General features: G+C 41.4%; 1 non-coding gene across 1 annotated transcript; it reads right to left on the minus strand.

The window, feature by feature from the left end:
- Positions 1 to 16,465: 16,465 nt before the first annotated feature.
- On the minus strand, positions 16,466 to 16,537 carry TRNAD-GUC (transfer RNA aspartic acid (anticodon GUC)). Its single transcript has one exon. It is a non-coding gene; the product is annotated as a tRNA-Asp (tRNA).
- Between the last annotated feature and the right edge of the window lie 281 nt (positions 16,538 to 16,818).

Here is a 16,818-nt window from a genome sequence, read left to right on the forward strand (position 1 = left end):
CTTTGGCGCATATAATATTCTGCTGAAATATTGGAAACTATGGTGAAATTATAAGTAAATAAAGAAATTATTGATCTAATAAATAACCTCGGGAGAGAAGTGAGACGCGGAGGTATCAGAGACGCGTGGCATGCAATGGGGGAAAGCAAAGGGCTTCAGCCACCGTAGTCCTTGAGCCGAACACTCATTATAGGGTTGATGATGTATCCATTTAGTCACTGAATCAACTGAATCCATGTCATAGTTCGCCCCGACGTAAAGGGGTTTCGGAAATCTCATTTTTCTCGCCATCACCCTCCCTCCCTTCTCTCCGGCAACCCTTATTTACATCCCTCCGCCAGTCAGTCTGTCATCCCCTATTTCAGCACCCTCTCCTCCCTTTATCCCAAGTTTACCTTTTATAAGAAGATCCTCAGCCCCACCCCTGCTCCAAAAAGTAAGCCTTCCTCACCCCCTTCAAGGCTTTCCTGCTTCATCGTTCCACACTCCCATCCCTTTTATCCCCTTTTCTCTTCTTATCTTCCCTTAAGTACTTACCTTCGCCCTCCTCCGAGAGTCCCTGCTCCACCCTCGACCCTCCCCTCTAAAGCAAAACCGTGGGCCCACCAGACTGACAGCAAAATCGAGCGCACCAATGTGTTAGCGGATGCATGTGTTATAATACGTACCGTTCTCGCAGGTGGATAGTCAGTGCACATACATTTATGTTTATAGGATACCAATTTATGCACGGCCCGAACGCAATATGGAGAGATCTTTCGAGAGATTAATGGCCGCTTCGAGAATAACCCCGAAAAATATTGGACTTCACCTCTAAATATTCTTATTTTATCTCGTGAAATACTCCGCATTCATGGTTCTGCACGCACCTTGGCCAACGTGTAGCGAATTATTTAAAACCTGTGAAACATGGCATTTTTTTTTTTGAAATTTTCAACGATTATGCGATGGTTAGGGAAATTATTCACGGCAGAAGGGCATTTGGCACATAAAATCCTCTGACACAGTGACTGTAAGGAAAGTAAATGGATATAAGATGTGAGAAATTTGCTAATAATATCCGAATTATAACGCAAGCCTTGAAATAATATGTACGTATATGACTTCATGATTTTCTATACGGTATGGTGCCTACCTGACTCTTTGGAAAAATATGTGCTGAATGGAAAAATCATACTTTTCTAAGAAAATTGCCTCCTTTTTTCGGAACTTCATTCTAATTTTCTCCGTCTTATAATCATTACTGACTTTTAACTCCGCACTTGTCCTACGATGGGCTTGAACTAGAGACCCTCGGGCAAGTCCGTTGCCTCTTAAGTCTCGCCAAGCTACTAACTTCTCCGGCCTGCCGCCACTCGAGGTGCTCGGCCATCAGCCATCATTCCAATGATTGCGGAATAGAAAAAATATTTGGAATGTAGTATTTACAGTGGAATAGGACATACATGAATGAGTGTAATCTATGGAACACAGTCAATTAAGATGTTCTTATAAATCATCTTTTGAGCATTCAGTCACCGCTGCCTCCGATGCTTCACGAACAATTACACCGTATTCTATTTCTGTGACCCTCACGTGAATAACGAATCCCTTTTTCATATATTTTTAAACACAGTTCATCCCTTGCCATCGGATGAAACTACGCAAGAATATTTAAGGGGGTTCCACGTGTTCTAAAAGTGCATTTGCCCCGTGAGCTATTTGAACCCAGAGCAAGTAAGTGACCTTGTCCTTGGCGTGCTCCTTTCTCCCTATGATGCCCACTGTGGACGTTACTGCACGCGAGTGCGCGCACCAAAACAGAATGAAAACGTGGTCGTACGCTCGCACCCATATTTTATAAACGCTAGACTGAGATCCCACCAAAAATAGAAGAAAAATAAGCAGACTTTGTGGAATGTTCCGCATTCTGAAGGGAGAGAACGCTTGGGCAGAACTAAGGTAAGAGGCGGGAAATCCAAATTTTATAGGGAGAAATGACCACAAATTCAAGTTAAAATGCCGGGAACAAAGAACGAATAAAAAAAATTTCATTTCTTAACCCTAGAACGGTAACGGGGGTGAAAAAACATTCCAGAGTGGTTGAAATCTCGCGCCAAACGAAATCATTTTTCTCTCATCCAGTAAACTGAAGAAATTGTGTCACGTGATTCTACATTTTAAAAAAACGAAAAAATGAGCCCCCATGGGACTCTCATAGTCATATAGGGTGTGAGATACGAATTTTTTTTAAATTGTTACCAGAATAGAGTGGAAAAAATAACGCTACCGTTCTAGGGATTTAATAAAGCAAGTGTTGATTGGAACAGTTTACCTGAAAAATATTCGAGCCCAATCCTAACAGGGTAAATATTTTTAAGAAATAATGTAAACATTTTATTTTATACTTTGATTGATGTGTTGCGTAAAATTGTATGTAACCGCTTAGCTTTGATTTTTTTCTTGTTGATTGGGAAACCGATATTAATGAGATGGGAATTTTCTTTTTTTGTGCCATACATTGGTGTTTGGCAGTTTTCTTTAAAGTGTATTTTTTTCTGACTGATTATAATTATCATCATTTGTGATATTAATTGGATTTGAGATATCATGTTATTTTTCCAAGGCAAGTTTGATTGTAATGTTCCTTGTCTTTTGTGCCACCTGATTGTGTAACTGCTCATGTGAGTTTAAATAATAATTTGCAAAACCGAGCCCTCATATTTGGCCCGCGAATCCTTCATCCACCATATCTTCGCCGCTCTCTCTTGGAAAGGTGCATCATCGTGTTTAGAGGACTGGGGGTAGGGAGGCGACTGAGGGGTTGATATTGGGGGAGGGGAAGCGGAGAAGGGGGGGAGGGTGAGAAGAAAGGAGTGGAGGATGGGTTGGCTTGTAAAAGGTAAAAAAAGAGAGCGTTGATGATAAATAGTCACCCTCCCCCACGTGCTGCCCTCTCCCGAAGCAAAAGGGCTTAAAGATTGAGTGTTTTTCTGGGCGGGGCTATTATTTCATTCCCACGCCTTCCACCCCCTCTCCCTCTCATTGCTCGCTTCCTCAAAAACCTTTCCTCCCTCCGCTCTCCCTGGCCCTCTACTCCGCCCCTTGAAATAGATAGGGCATTGTTTAGTCAGTTAAATGGTGTCTCCTTTTATTTATGACCCCTCCCCTCCCCGCTGCCACCCACACGCTCCCTCTCTCATTTTTTACCTCTCATTTTTTTACGCCCTTTTTTTCCGTGTGCCACTGGGCGTCTCCTTCCATGTGCAACTTCTTTGGGTCCTTTCTTTAACCATATCTCCTCTCCACTCTCCTCTCGTTCCTTTCCTCCGCCTTCTCAAACTTTTTATGAATCTATGTGGAACCCCGATCGTCCACTTATTCTTATTATTTTTTTACTACGTTTTTGCGGTTTGGCCCTTTTTTCAATGCTTATGCTTTTCTGAGGATTTTTTTCCATCCCCTCCTGTGTTACCATTTTTATTTTCTCCCAAGTGAAAACAAAGAAGAAATCTCATTTATATCTATATACTACACGATACATTTATTTTGGCGAACCATCTTTTTTTGCCCTTAATCATCATAACCCTCATTAACGTCGAATATCTTTCATGAGAGTTCTGAATTGAACGGTGTCGGGATTTGAGGGGGGCAGGGGGGTTCCATGAAGGGGATTGCTCGGTTTTGAAGAGTGTGAGCAATTCGAAGAAGGCGAATGAAAGGGCGAGGGCAGAGAGGGAGGGAGACGTGTCACTTGGACCATTTTCGCGACGCTAAACCCCCCTCCTCATCCCTCTCCCCCGCTGACCCCCCCCCTCCCCCGGCCCAACTCGGCTTTTCTTTCAACGCGTGGCAAACAAATCGCTTCCCCCCATCGCCCCCTCCCCCCTCCCATCGCAGCAGCGTGCGCCGTCTCCTTCTGGAGATCGCGGAAAATATATGGCAACGTATAAATGCCCAAAGGGAAACATGCGTGTTACGCGACTTCCATTCGCTTCTCCCATTGTGGTGTGTTTGAAAATGGGAGTTTTCGAGAGTGAGACTTAAAATGGTTACCGAAAGCTTCATGAGGAATTTCATGCATTCGCGACATTGAAGCCTCGAGGATATTTTATCTGATTCCTGTAACTTAACCGTTTGTAAATAGCAATTTTTACGAAGCGGATATGTCTACTCTATGTTCGCGTTGGAGGTTCATCGAGAAAAAGTTGATGAATCTAATATACAAGGAAAGTCCAGAAAGTAACTTACGTTTTGGAATAAAGTACGAACCTAGTGACAAGCCAAAGATTTTTAAAATGCCTTTTTTTGAATAGACATTTGGAAAGCACGTTCTTAAACTATTTTTCTTGGTAGCCGCCATTCAAATTGAGTCATTTATCATAACGATACACGAACTTTTCAAATCCGTCTCTGAAGAAATCTGCCGCCTTATATTTTAAACACTTGTTCGCATCAGCATGTCATTCTGCGTCACTGTCAGAGCACTATGTTGCAAGCCACGTCCTTTAGCGAGAGATTCGTAACCGTAAATCCGCGATTTTCTCGAATTTTTTGGTGTATTTTCAGCGTCAGTTCGTCTATCACAAAGCTAGGCCGACCACTGTGGTCCTCGTCGTGAACATTATTGCTGTGGCCATTTGTAAACTGAATGCACCACCGCCTCACTCCATATTCACTCATTATTCCATCTCCGTACACTTCACAAAGTTACTGATGAATTTCAATTGGCTTGTAGTTTTTTCGCCAGTAAAAACCTAATCAAGGGTCGAATTTCACAACTCGCAGGATTTTCTATCGCAGCGCATATTTAAACAGTTCGCGGTGAGCAAATTCTGCACAGGCTGAGTACACTACAACAGCAGGATGCGCAGTACTTAGTGTAGGGACGTTTAGACACCAAGATGGTGGCTCTAGCCCTACCCACCGCCACGCTAGGCCGAAGCGTAAGTTACCTCCTGGTCAGACCTCGTAAGATATGCTGTGGCACAGAATCGTTAAAACTTAAATCCTATTCGCACGTCAATAATTTTCCCCATGAAGCCTATCAGAAATGTGAATTCGTTTCATTTCACATCGAGGTTCGTCAAGTAATCTTGTAGAAAATACGCCTACATTTTTATTATACTCTCGTATATTTTACTACCTGTTTGCTCATTTCATAAAATAGCGGTTTTCATGGAGTTACGCGTTCCCAGCTGTCGCTTTTCATTTTAATTCTTTATTACATTAACGACTTTAGGATTGTAGTTCTTAAATTTCAATGGGTGGAGTCTATGTAGTATGTGCTGTGAAATCATGTTAAATGTGTTGAATGCCCTCCTTGTGGTTCTTATTTCGCAACACGTTCGTAATGTTGTGATTTCTAAGTATTTTAGTAAGTTTCAAATTTAGAGATGACCCAAGGTTACTGGACTGAGGATTCATTTCTGATTTCTTCAATTCTCTAAAAATTATTACAGTCATTTCGCTAAACTTTGATGTATATTCTTGTGTGTTTCACGAAGGTTAAGGGTACCCTCACTGCTACTGCTTAACAGTAATCTCGTAATCATGGCATTATCCGAAGTACTACGGAGCCAAAATTGTGCATAGGCCTCTTCATGTTCCTATTGCTTCCAAATGTATGCTAGATTACTGTTTGCTTTATTGCAAAGCCAACGGGTGTTTCTTTACGGCGTTTCATTTAAATTTTAGAAATGGAGCATGTAATAAGCAAGTATAAAGACGGCTTCGGGATTCGTTGGTTTTCAATTATTTCGAAATTGAATCTTTTGCGTACTACCAAATATTGGTAGGTACACTGGTCACATTTTTCCTTGTAATATCTCATTCTTTAAACTTTTTTGTTTACATTACCAAAGGTCCCTTTGGTGATATTTCTTTATAAGGTGTGCGCGGCATTTTCTGATTTCTGTAAAGGCTTCTCCTTTTCAACCATAATGTAAAAGGGCCTCAGGGCCTAGTTTAAAGTGTGGAAGAGGGTTTTGCTAGATATTCCTTTTCTTCTCATATTTTTTGTGATGATTAATAACAATGGTATTTGTTGACAATAGCTACGCAAACCATTCAAAGTTCCCTGAGATTTTTAATATCATCCACCAAGGAACCCTGATTAGAGGGAAAATATATTTTAAATAATAATATTCCGCTTTTTCATCTCAAATATCCCCAAGAGAGACGAAATAGGACTATAAAATATTACTATTTAAGGATAAAGTCAAAAATGTCGAGAAAAGGACTTCGCTTGAAATTTGATGCATTTAAATGCGTATATTCGCGCTAATTATCACCCATCGTGATAAAAATAATCTGATAGTTGTCGCCTTCCAGCCCCTTTTTTACTTCCCCACTTATTTAACTTAAGTAGAGGCTAGTGTTAATATTCAGGTTGTTTCTGTCGCATAGGTTTTGTTGGCGACAGTTTTGCCGCCAAACCTGGAGGCGTGGTCAGGTCAAAGTGGTCCTCCAGAATCAGAATGGAACCTTCATGTATCAACACGAAAGCATTCATAATCATGACGTTGTGGATGATTTGTCGGCAGCATTATTTGTGTTGATTGAATGGCGGCATTCTTTACGTCACCGCTGGGAACGTGAAATCTGTAGGCAAATGATTTTTTTAGAGTATCATTGAAAAACAACTCTCTAATGGGTTAAAACAAACGTTGAAAGACCTTAATAAAGGGAATTTCCCTATGATAATGAATTAGAATTAAAACGGTGTGAAATTACAGCAATTTTTTTATTAATTCAACACGACCGGCTATGCTCGTCACCCAATCAACAGGCACATTACGAACAACTAATTTTCATTATTTTCGCTCTTAATGCCAATGAACTTATAATTTTGTAGAACTCCGCCAATATATGTGGGTCGGAAAGGAAAACATTCCGCTATTCCACTCAGCCTTCTGCGGAATAGCAGGGTGTTTTTATTTCCTATAAATCAGTATTAATTCTTATATTGTCTGTTCAGAACGATTAGTTACCAGTCGAGATCCGTGCATATGAATATTCATTTGATTCGATCTAATGGCTCCAGCATATTCGCGTATACTTGGTATCGTCATCCCTTCCTTATATCCATGCATACATTTTAATTTCTTCTTGCTATCGGTTACTCTGTCCCACTCACATTTTTTCTGTAATTGGAAGACCGTGCTTTTTCTTCTTCCGCGAGAGGAAATATTTTTATCCCATCTACAAAGGATACACGAGAGGCAGGATTTTATTTTTCATCGACCTAAAATTCACACCATTCTCCAAAAAGCCGTGTGCCTGTTATAATAATGTAGGGATTGCCTCGAGAAAAAATTTAAAAAATGAGGACCAGATTTATTCATTTTTTATAAAAGGGATTCCCACAAATTAAAGCCTGGCTCTGTCGATTTTATTCGGAGCCCCGCACGCCCTCGTGCCCTCCGTGGTTGAGCCGTTGATTTGTCCCTCCCTCCCCGGGAAGTAGCTTCTCTCCCGCCCAATCCTGTGTCGCTCGCCACTTCGGGTTCTTGAATTGAGGTCATTTCCTTCCTCTTCCGCGACCCCATTCTAATTCGGTTCGCTGCGTTCTCCCCTGGAGACGTCGTGCCAAATGCATTCAGTTCGTTAATTTGCCTTTGCGATTTTCTCCCACACTCCCCCCACCCCTCTTCCCCCATTCCATGCTCCCTGTGCCCCATCCCACTGTCTCCTGTCGCCTCCAGGGACTCTCCAAATCCATCCGCATTAGACCACGTACGCAAGGGAAGCCCCTTTGTTATTCGCGCCCACGTATACTCATTTGCCGGTGTTATCGCGCCTTGTAAGTCTGAACCGAGGGGCGGCAATATACGCGATACGATTTTTTAAGGCGGTACACGGCTGCGCAAAAGTTAATAAAGCATTGCTTGGACACGGGGGACGATCACGTATCTTCTTTTACGCGTTGGCGCGCCGTCGCTAACCATAATGAGATTTTCTTGCGAAGACAAGTTTGCAGGTACGGATTTTGCGACCCGACTTAAATGATCCCAGGTAGGGCTAAGAATTGCATTACCTTGGGATCCATATCGGGATACTTGAAGAATAGTAATAGCTTTTTCCTTATCCATCGAGCGCTATGAAGATCTTCTATCGCAACCAACATAACCACACAATATTGAGATAGCGACTTGAGGTACAAGCATTACCTTATTCTAGACAACATTTATTTGGTTAAGGCCTGGTTTTTGACGTTAAACGACCTCATGAGGTTGTTGTTATACTATCCTATCCAAAAATGCACACATTTTCATATGCGTCGCGGCGTGAGCCTTCCGGTGAAGTAGGTTCTTCTAGGAATTTTATGTCCAAGCTCTTAACGAAGAGATTACGTAATGTTAAGCCTGATATACGGGAGGAAAGTAATGAATAACGGTGACTGGTAAGAACGACTATGTTTTAGGGTTGTATGAGGTGAGTTAGAATGATAGCGTAAGTTATTGGAGAAATAGTGACAGCGTAATATACAGATGATAGGAGAGCCGGCGAAGAGTGGCAATAATATCGAAAAAAGATGTAGGGAGAAGCGTGGCAAACGTAGAGAAAGTAAGCGGTTCAAATATCATTATTAGAAGTAAAAGCCCAACGGTTGGTGACCTAACACCTCCCGCCATACGCCCTTGCAGCGGCTTGCGGGATATTATGTAGATGTAGATGTAGTTCCCAACCAACTTGGTCATTGTTCAGGTATACATGCCACCGAGTAATCATAAGGAGGGAGAAGTAGATAAGGTATAGTACGAACAGTTAGAGGACATAATCGCGTGTGTTCCTGCACGGAAACATTTGATAGTGATGGGGGATTGGAATGCGACGGTAGGCGAAGGAAGAGATGGTGACGAGGTGGGGGACTACGGTTTGGGCACGAGGAATGACCGCGGGGAGAAAGTAGTTGAGTTCTGTAGGAGACAGGGGCTAGTCATCACCAACACTTGGTTTAGACACCACAAAAGACGCAGGTATACATGGGAAATGTCAGGTGACTCAGAAAGGTATCAGCTAGATTACATTCTGGTTAGACACAGGTTTAGGAACAGTGTGAAAAATTCGCACAGCTTCCCGGGAGCGGATGCGGACTCAGACCACAATTTAGTTGTTATGAAATGTAGCGTCCGTTTCAAAAAGATAAGGCAGGGGCGGCGGGTTAGGAAATGGAATGTAGAAGCATTAAAGGGATTGACAAGGCAGGAGTATCAGCAGGCTGTAGAGAAAATCATGGATGAGGGAAAAGAGCTGAGTACTATCGAAGAAAAATAGGAATACATAAAAAAGGGATATCGAACGCCTCAAAATAAACTATGGGAACTGTTAATAGTAAACGGATAAGAAAACCATGGATTACGGACGAAATGGAATCTATGTGATTTGCGATCATGCGCATACCTAACCGACGGTTTGACTTTAGCCCTCCACGCAACCATTAGGAAAAAATTACCACCGATACTTTTTATGCAAAACTTGTATATTCTGTAATATAGTATAGAGTCTTGCAAAAAAGCTTTGAAACCTCAGGTATAACTGAAGATAAATGTAAGCGGTTCAAGCATTATGACTCTGCATGGGAAACGCATTTCTAAAAAACAAGTAAAACCTATGTTAGCTCGGAAAAATAACCTGACAAATGCGGACGATTAACATAAAGTATTTAGTGAGAGCGGCGGATTTCCATCGCAAAAACATTAGTGGCGCACGCTGTGTTGTTCTAGATTCTCTCAAGTTCTAATGACTCGTATTTTTTTCTAAAAAAATACTTTAAACGGAAAGTTTGATTCTTATTTCTCAACATGATCTTCTTGTGGACACGTTCACATTTTCGCAATGTCCCAGCCATGATTTTATGGCAACAGAGAAAGCTTCTTAAGGGTTTCTTTTGTCCAATGGCAAAACCAACTGGTCCCCGGCAGAGGCTTCTTGAGTTTCGATTACACGTGGCCTTCGGTCTGTTCGGTCTTCTTATAACTGGCGCAACCTTGAACGAACATTTCCACGTCTATAAAACCATCTAAAAAAATAAAAAGAGACATTTCAAGCGTGATATGGTGGAATATCATAATTAATAAAAATTTGCAATTTTCCACTAATTGAAATTTATTAATGCGAAAGTAACAGCCATCACTAGGAGTCCAGTATATATGCTGGACTGCGAGTGATGACTGTTACCTGACGATGATGTAGTTACATTGAAACCGGTCGCATTAATACATTTTAATTTGTGGAAAATTGCCAATTTTTAATTAACTATAAAATCATCGTCGCATGTTTCACTGAGCTGGCGATGAATTTCGATGATCACCCGTTTTCTCCACACAGGTGAGGATAACGGGTGATCAGGTTGTTTCTGTGCACTAAACGGCGAGTGTCCGTGATTTGAAGCTCAACCACATCTTTCCATTGGTTCCCAAATAACAAGAAAAAATTGGGTGATCTAAGAACTGACGGCGAGAAACTCTATTGACAATTAGGTAAAATTTGAACCTCTGGTAAGATATGATCAGAATTAGACCTCAGTCAATGCGTAAATATAGACTTAAGAAGTAAAGGAAATGGTAAATATATATATATATATATATATATATATATATATATATATATATATATATATATATATATATATATATATATATCCCCTCCCCGGACTACAACCTTGACGTGGTGGAAGGGCTTGTGCGTTCCGATGACCCCTGCAGCTGTGCTGGCGGGAGTAATAAAAATTGCTCCTGGTAGGGTCACCCATGCCAGATAGGTCGAAGGTTAGGAGCCAGACGAAAGGTAGTCCACGCGGCGTCTGTTCCTCAGTGAGGCGGCTGCAATGGCGTCTGACCCCAGTGGGGCGGCCAGTAAGTGATGGTGTCACGTTAAAAACACTATTGAGGAAGGCAACGGGAAACCACCTCAATTATCATTCCCTAGAAAAATATGATGGACAATAGAGATATTTTGAGTCCTGGCAACCACGGGGCCCGGCCCAATCGGCCGTGTGTCGTGCCCGGCAGCGGGGGAGGCAAGGCTTCCGCGGTCGTCATCCCACGAAACCCTTGCAAGGGAAAACCAGCAGCAGCAGGACAGAAGACGCAGGAGAAGAAGACCAAATTAGTTAGAATAGGAACGTGGAATGTTAGGACAATGATGAGGACAGGGAAATTTGAGAATGTTAAGCGAGAGATGGAAAGGGGAAATATAGATATTTTAGGTCTATGCGAGGTGAGATGGAAAGATAGCGGGGATTACTGGAGTGATAAGTATAGAATAATATACAGCGGTGGGGACGAGAGCCAACGAGGGGTTGCCATAGTATTAAATGAAGAGGTAGGAAGAAGCGTAGTCAACATAGAGCAGGTAACGGATAGAATACTACTAGTGGAGATAAAAGCAGAACCGACGAACTTAGTTATTATTCAGGTATACATGCCACCGAGCAACCATAAGGAAGAAGAGGTCGATAGGATATACGATCAGTTAGAGGACATGATCGCGTGTGTTCCTGCGGGGAAACATTTGATAGTGATGGGGGATTTGAATGCGACGGTAGGCGAAGGAAGAGATGGTGATGAGGTGGGGGACTACGGTTTAGGCACGAGGAATGACCGCGGGGAGAAAGCAGTTGAGTTCTGCAGGAGACAGGGGTTAGTCATCACCAACACTTGGTTTAGACACCACAAAAGACGCAGGTATACATGGAAAATGCCAGGTGACTCAGGAAGATATCAGCTAGATTATATCCTGGTTAAACACAGGTTTAGGAACAGTGTGATTAATTCCCACAGCTTCCCGGGAGCGGATGCGGACTCAGACCACAATTTAGTTGTTATGAAATGTAGCGTACGTTTCAAAAAGATAAGGCAGGGGCGGCGAGTTAGAAAATGGAATGTAGAAGCATTAAATGGGTTGAAAAGGAAGGAATACAAACAGGCGGTAGAGAAAATCATGGAGGATGGTAAAGGGCTAAGTACTATCGAAGAAAAATGGGAAATGATCAAGAAAGGGTTGTCTAAAGCCGCAAAAGACACTATTGGAACCGTTAACGCTAAAAGGACTAGGAAACCATGGATCACGGATGAGATGATTACAAAAATGGATGAGCGGCGAAAATGGAAGAATATAAATACAGGATTAGGCAAAATGAAGTACAAAGAATTGAACAATAAATTGAGGCGGGCAACAAATAAAGCAAAAGAAGCATGGTGGAAGACGCAGTGCGAGGATATGGAAAGTCTGCAGGGGAAGGGTGAAATCGGTGCGCTGTACAGCAAAGTTAAATCGTTATCGGGAAGTAAGAAAGGAAGATCTATACTAACAGTTAGAGATAAGGCGGGTAACATAATAGTTGACACAGGAAAGATCCAAGAGAGATGGAAGGAGCATATAGAAGAACTGTATAGTAAAGAACTCAGACCAACAAAGTTAGATATTGAAAAAGAAAATGACGTAGAGGAAGACAGCTTAGGCCCAGGCATACTAGACAATGAGATAGAAAGGGCATTAAGGGAGATGAAACTAAATAAGGCCGTGGGGGTAGATAACATTCCCGGGGAACTTTTAAAATGCTTAGGAAAATGTGGGAGGAAGAGGCTATATGGGCTGATCCGTAGTATTTATGAGGAGGGAATCTGGCCAGAAGACTTTGTGAGATCAGTTTTAGTTCCTATTCCGAAAAAGGTAAAGGCCACGTCATGTGAGGACTATAGGACAATTAGTTTGATATCCCACGCAGCTAAAGTTGTTCTCGGGATCATAAACAAAAGGATAGAGAGTAGGGCAAATGATTACTTAGGGGATGATCAGTTTGGGTTTAGGAAGGGGAGAGGTACGCGTGATGCCATTGCAGTAATGAGATTATTAATCGAGAGGAATATAGAACACAACCAGGAGGTATTTGCCTGTTTCGTAGATTTCGAAAAAGCGTTTGATAGAGTGAATTGGGAAAAACTAATGAGTATTCTGCAGAAAATAGGAATAGATTGGAGGGAAAGGAGGCTAATCCGCAACCTGTACATGTCTCAGACTGCTCAGGTGCGGGTGGGAAACGGGGAGTCAGGATGGGCAGTGTTAGGAAGGGGTGTAAGGCAGGGTTGCCCATTATCACCGTTGCTGTTCAACCTGTATGCAGAGGAAATGATCAAAGAGGCATGGGAAGAACTCGAGGTAGGAATGAAAGTGGGCGGGGAATTCGTAAAATCAGTTAGGTTTGCTGATGACCAAGCTTTAGTTTGTCAGTCAGCCAAGGGGCTGCAAGCATTGCTGAGTGAATTGGAAATTCAGTGCGACAGGTATGGGATGAGAATCAATATTAATAAAACAAAGGTTATGCGATTTTCTAGAAAGAAAAAGGCCAAGCTTAACATTAAAATAGGAGGGCAAAAACTAGAGCAGGTAGAACAGTTTACGTATCTCGGTAGTGTTTTGGACCAACACGGTCAAAGTAGTAGGGACGTAAGGAGAAGAATTGCGCTAGGCAAAGAGGCTTTCACAAGGAGGAGGGAGTTGATGACAGGGACTTTGAGTAAGGATGTTAAGAAAAGACTCGTAAAAACTTTGATATGGAGCGTAGCTATGTACGGTGCGGAAACGTGGTCATTGAAGCAGGAGGATAGACGTAGATTGGAGGCTTTTGAAATGTGGGTGTGGAGAAGAATGGAGAAGGTGAAATGGACAGAGAAGAAAACAAATGAGGAAGTACTTGGTATGGTGGGCGAAGAGAGGGGTTTGTTGGGAGCAATCCTATGGAGGCAGGAAAAGTGGATGAAGGGGGTGTTGACCGGCAGTGGGATGTTGAAGACTGTGATAGAGGGTAGAATGTTGGGCAAAAGAGGAAAGGGAAGGAACAGGATAGGAATGTTGGACGGGATGAAGGGAGGAAGAAAGTACTCAGAGATGAAGAGGGACCTGATATAGAGTAGGATGATGGATTTTGTGTTTTGTTAGGAGTAATAAAATATCTGTTTGGTGGTTAGTTGTGTCCATCCAAAAACCTACCTTAACCGGTAGATTACCTTAAAAAAAAAAAAAATATATATATATATATATATATATATATATATATATATATATATATATATATATATATATATATATATATATACACACACACACACACACGAGTAAACGATTCAAGTGACAATATGGCTTTCAGAAAGACACTGGAATGTCGTGGTCTGAAACGGATGGAATTCTTAGGGTCCCTCATTAATTTTTCATCGTTAGAGTATGATAAAATCAGGGAAACAGCCCTTAATATTTATTTGAAATAATTCTCATGCTACCATACTTTAATCCGCAATTAAAACAAAACCAAGGTACGCATAAATGTTGTAAAAGGTAAGGTTTAACGTCATCTGACAATATTGTTTCATATTTGCTGAATTCTGCAATGGAAATTTGAAGTCCGATGTGAAAGATCCCCTACCACCAACCCTCACGATATTCATAAGGATTCCATGGTAAAATGCCGATGTAGATTAATTGCAGATGCGGAATTCATAAAAAAAACGCACATTTCCAATGCTTCACGAAGTAGGTCAGCTATTTTTCAAATTGCTTTTGCATTGCAACGAAGTAATCAAAGAAAATTCTGGAGAAAATATGAGTAGACAAGACATAGAGACGGCTTATCGGAAACCTGGACTTATCTCGGGTTACACAAGGGTGGATGGTGAATTGAGTGGTAGGATGAGCGGTGATAGGTGGGGATGTTAATTTTCATATGTTTATTTCAAAATAAATACGGAGGGAATAGCTCGTATTGAAAAATTGGAAGTCCTGGAGGCGATGGCGATGAACTCTTCAACTCATATTTACGGATGAACAAGCATTAGTTAGCCAGTCAGCCAAAGGTTTTAACAATTGCTTTAGGCCTTTATGGAATCAGAATGAGAGTTACGCGAAGAGGATTTTCATAAGAAAACTGCGGTAATGAGATTCTCAAGAATTTGGGAGGCTAAGCTAAACATTAAAGTTCAGGGAGGGCATAAAATTGACGTGTTAAATAGTTGTTTATTAGGGTAGTGTTTTGAATGAGGGTGGCGATGATGCTAAAAGAAGAATCACATTAGGTAAAGAAGCGTTTACCGTTGATGACAGGCGCCATAAGTTAAGATGTAATGAAAAAATAAGTGAAAACTTTAATATGGCTCTTAGTTCTGTATGGTTCAAAAAATCTAGTCTTTCAGGTAGAAGAAAAAGGGTCAATTGAAGGTGTTCAAAGTGTGGGTGTGGGAAAAAATTAAAAAAATGGAGGGAAAGGAGGAGGAACAAAGAGATTTTAAGAACGGGAGCCGAATACAGAACGCTGTTGAATAAAATTCGATGTATTCATGAAAAGTGGGTGTAAAAAATAATATGAGAAATGAGACGTAATGAAGGGGATTTGAAGCTGGCACAAAAATATTCTCCGCGACGGGAAATCGAACCTCGGTCTCCCGCGTGACAGGCGGGGATGCTGACCACTACACTACCGAGGACACGTTTAATATAGGTGATATCTTTGTCATTCATTCTACGTCTTGGAGGCCGATCAAGACGCGATAGTATCATTGATTTCGTAGTAAACTGTGTGCCTTAAAGAACAAGGATACCTTATCCTACGCGGCAATCGCCGCAAATACGATTCCATGATATATAGTATATGGATAACATATGCAACCGAAATAAGCCGCACAGGCGCATGGTACTCGTTAATAAATCAAGCTATATATTAAAACTGTACGTCATTATACATGTGATGTTATACAGGTATATTAGGAGAGGCATAGCGTTAGCAAGAGAGGATTTGCAGAAAGAAGAGTATTGATGACGGGTACTGAGTGAAAAAAAATTAGCAAAGGCGGAAGCTGTGATTTTAAATGGGGTGAGTGAAGAGATGAATACACAGGGGGAAATCCAAAAAAAGCCGAGGAAGTGGATGGAAGGAATATTGAAAGGTAGTGGTATATTGAAGGCCGTGATAGAAGGGAGAATGCTGGGAAAGCGAGGTAGAGGATGGAAGGCATTGGGTTTGTTAACAGCATGGATGCAATCTGAATTTCCGAAGAAAGAAATAGGTTTCCGCGATGCTAAGAGATAAATAATCGCTGTGGAAATTCCAAAACCTACCTTTGAAAAAGGTAGAATACCTTGATTGACCAATTATGAGAACAACACGAGGAAGTTCAACTGTGAATGCTTATAGACATGTGAGTTGAAGAGTTTTGATATCCATTGGAAGCAGTATAGAACAATTGGATAAGAGTGATGCCAATAATATAACCACATGGATAATATATTTCCGAATGGGTACTTAAAAACTCACCTTTTACTAGAAGAACCTGAATTTAATTTAGCGCGTGCTGTTACTGGTTCTCTAAGATGTAAGTGCTGGAGTGCGAAGAGAAGAGTTGAGGGTTTGGAAAGAAAAATTATCGTGCGACGTAAATAAGAAAATAGAACCCCCTACAGGAATTCGATTTGTGTACAAGTTGGGAAAAAAATTCTCCCCGGCGGGGAATCGAACCCCGGTCTCCCGCGTGACAGGCGGGGATACTGACCACTATACTACCGAGGACATGAAAACGATGAATCTGTAATCTTCCTTAGGACAAGAAATACGCCGAGTTGATAAAAGCGTCGTTAGGTGGCTATTGGTGTGCTTTTTAATAATGACGACAATTAGGTACTTTATCATACCTACATTATGGATAGATTGGATTTCGGTTTGATATGAGGTTTGGCTAACAAATAAAAACTAGAAAAGTTGGAGACAATGAAGTGAGGTAGTAATTATGTGGAGTTGAAACGTTTATTGTATAGCAGGATTTAGAATATTCTTTTATTTAATATTGTATT

This window comes from Hetaerina americana, unplaced genomic scaffold, assembly GCF_022747635.1.
Source record: "Hetaerina americana unplaced genomic scaffold, ioHetAmer1.1.p SCAF_19, whole genome shotgun sequence".
Lineage (NCBI taxonomy): Eukaryota > Metazoa > Arthropoda > Insecta > Odonata > Calopterygidae > Hetaerina > Hetaerina americana.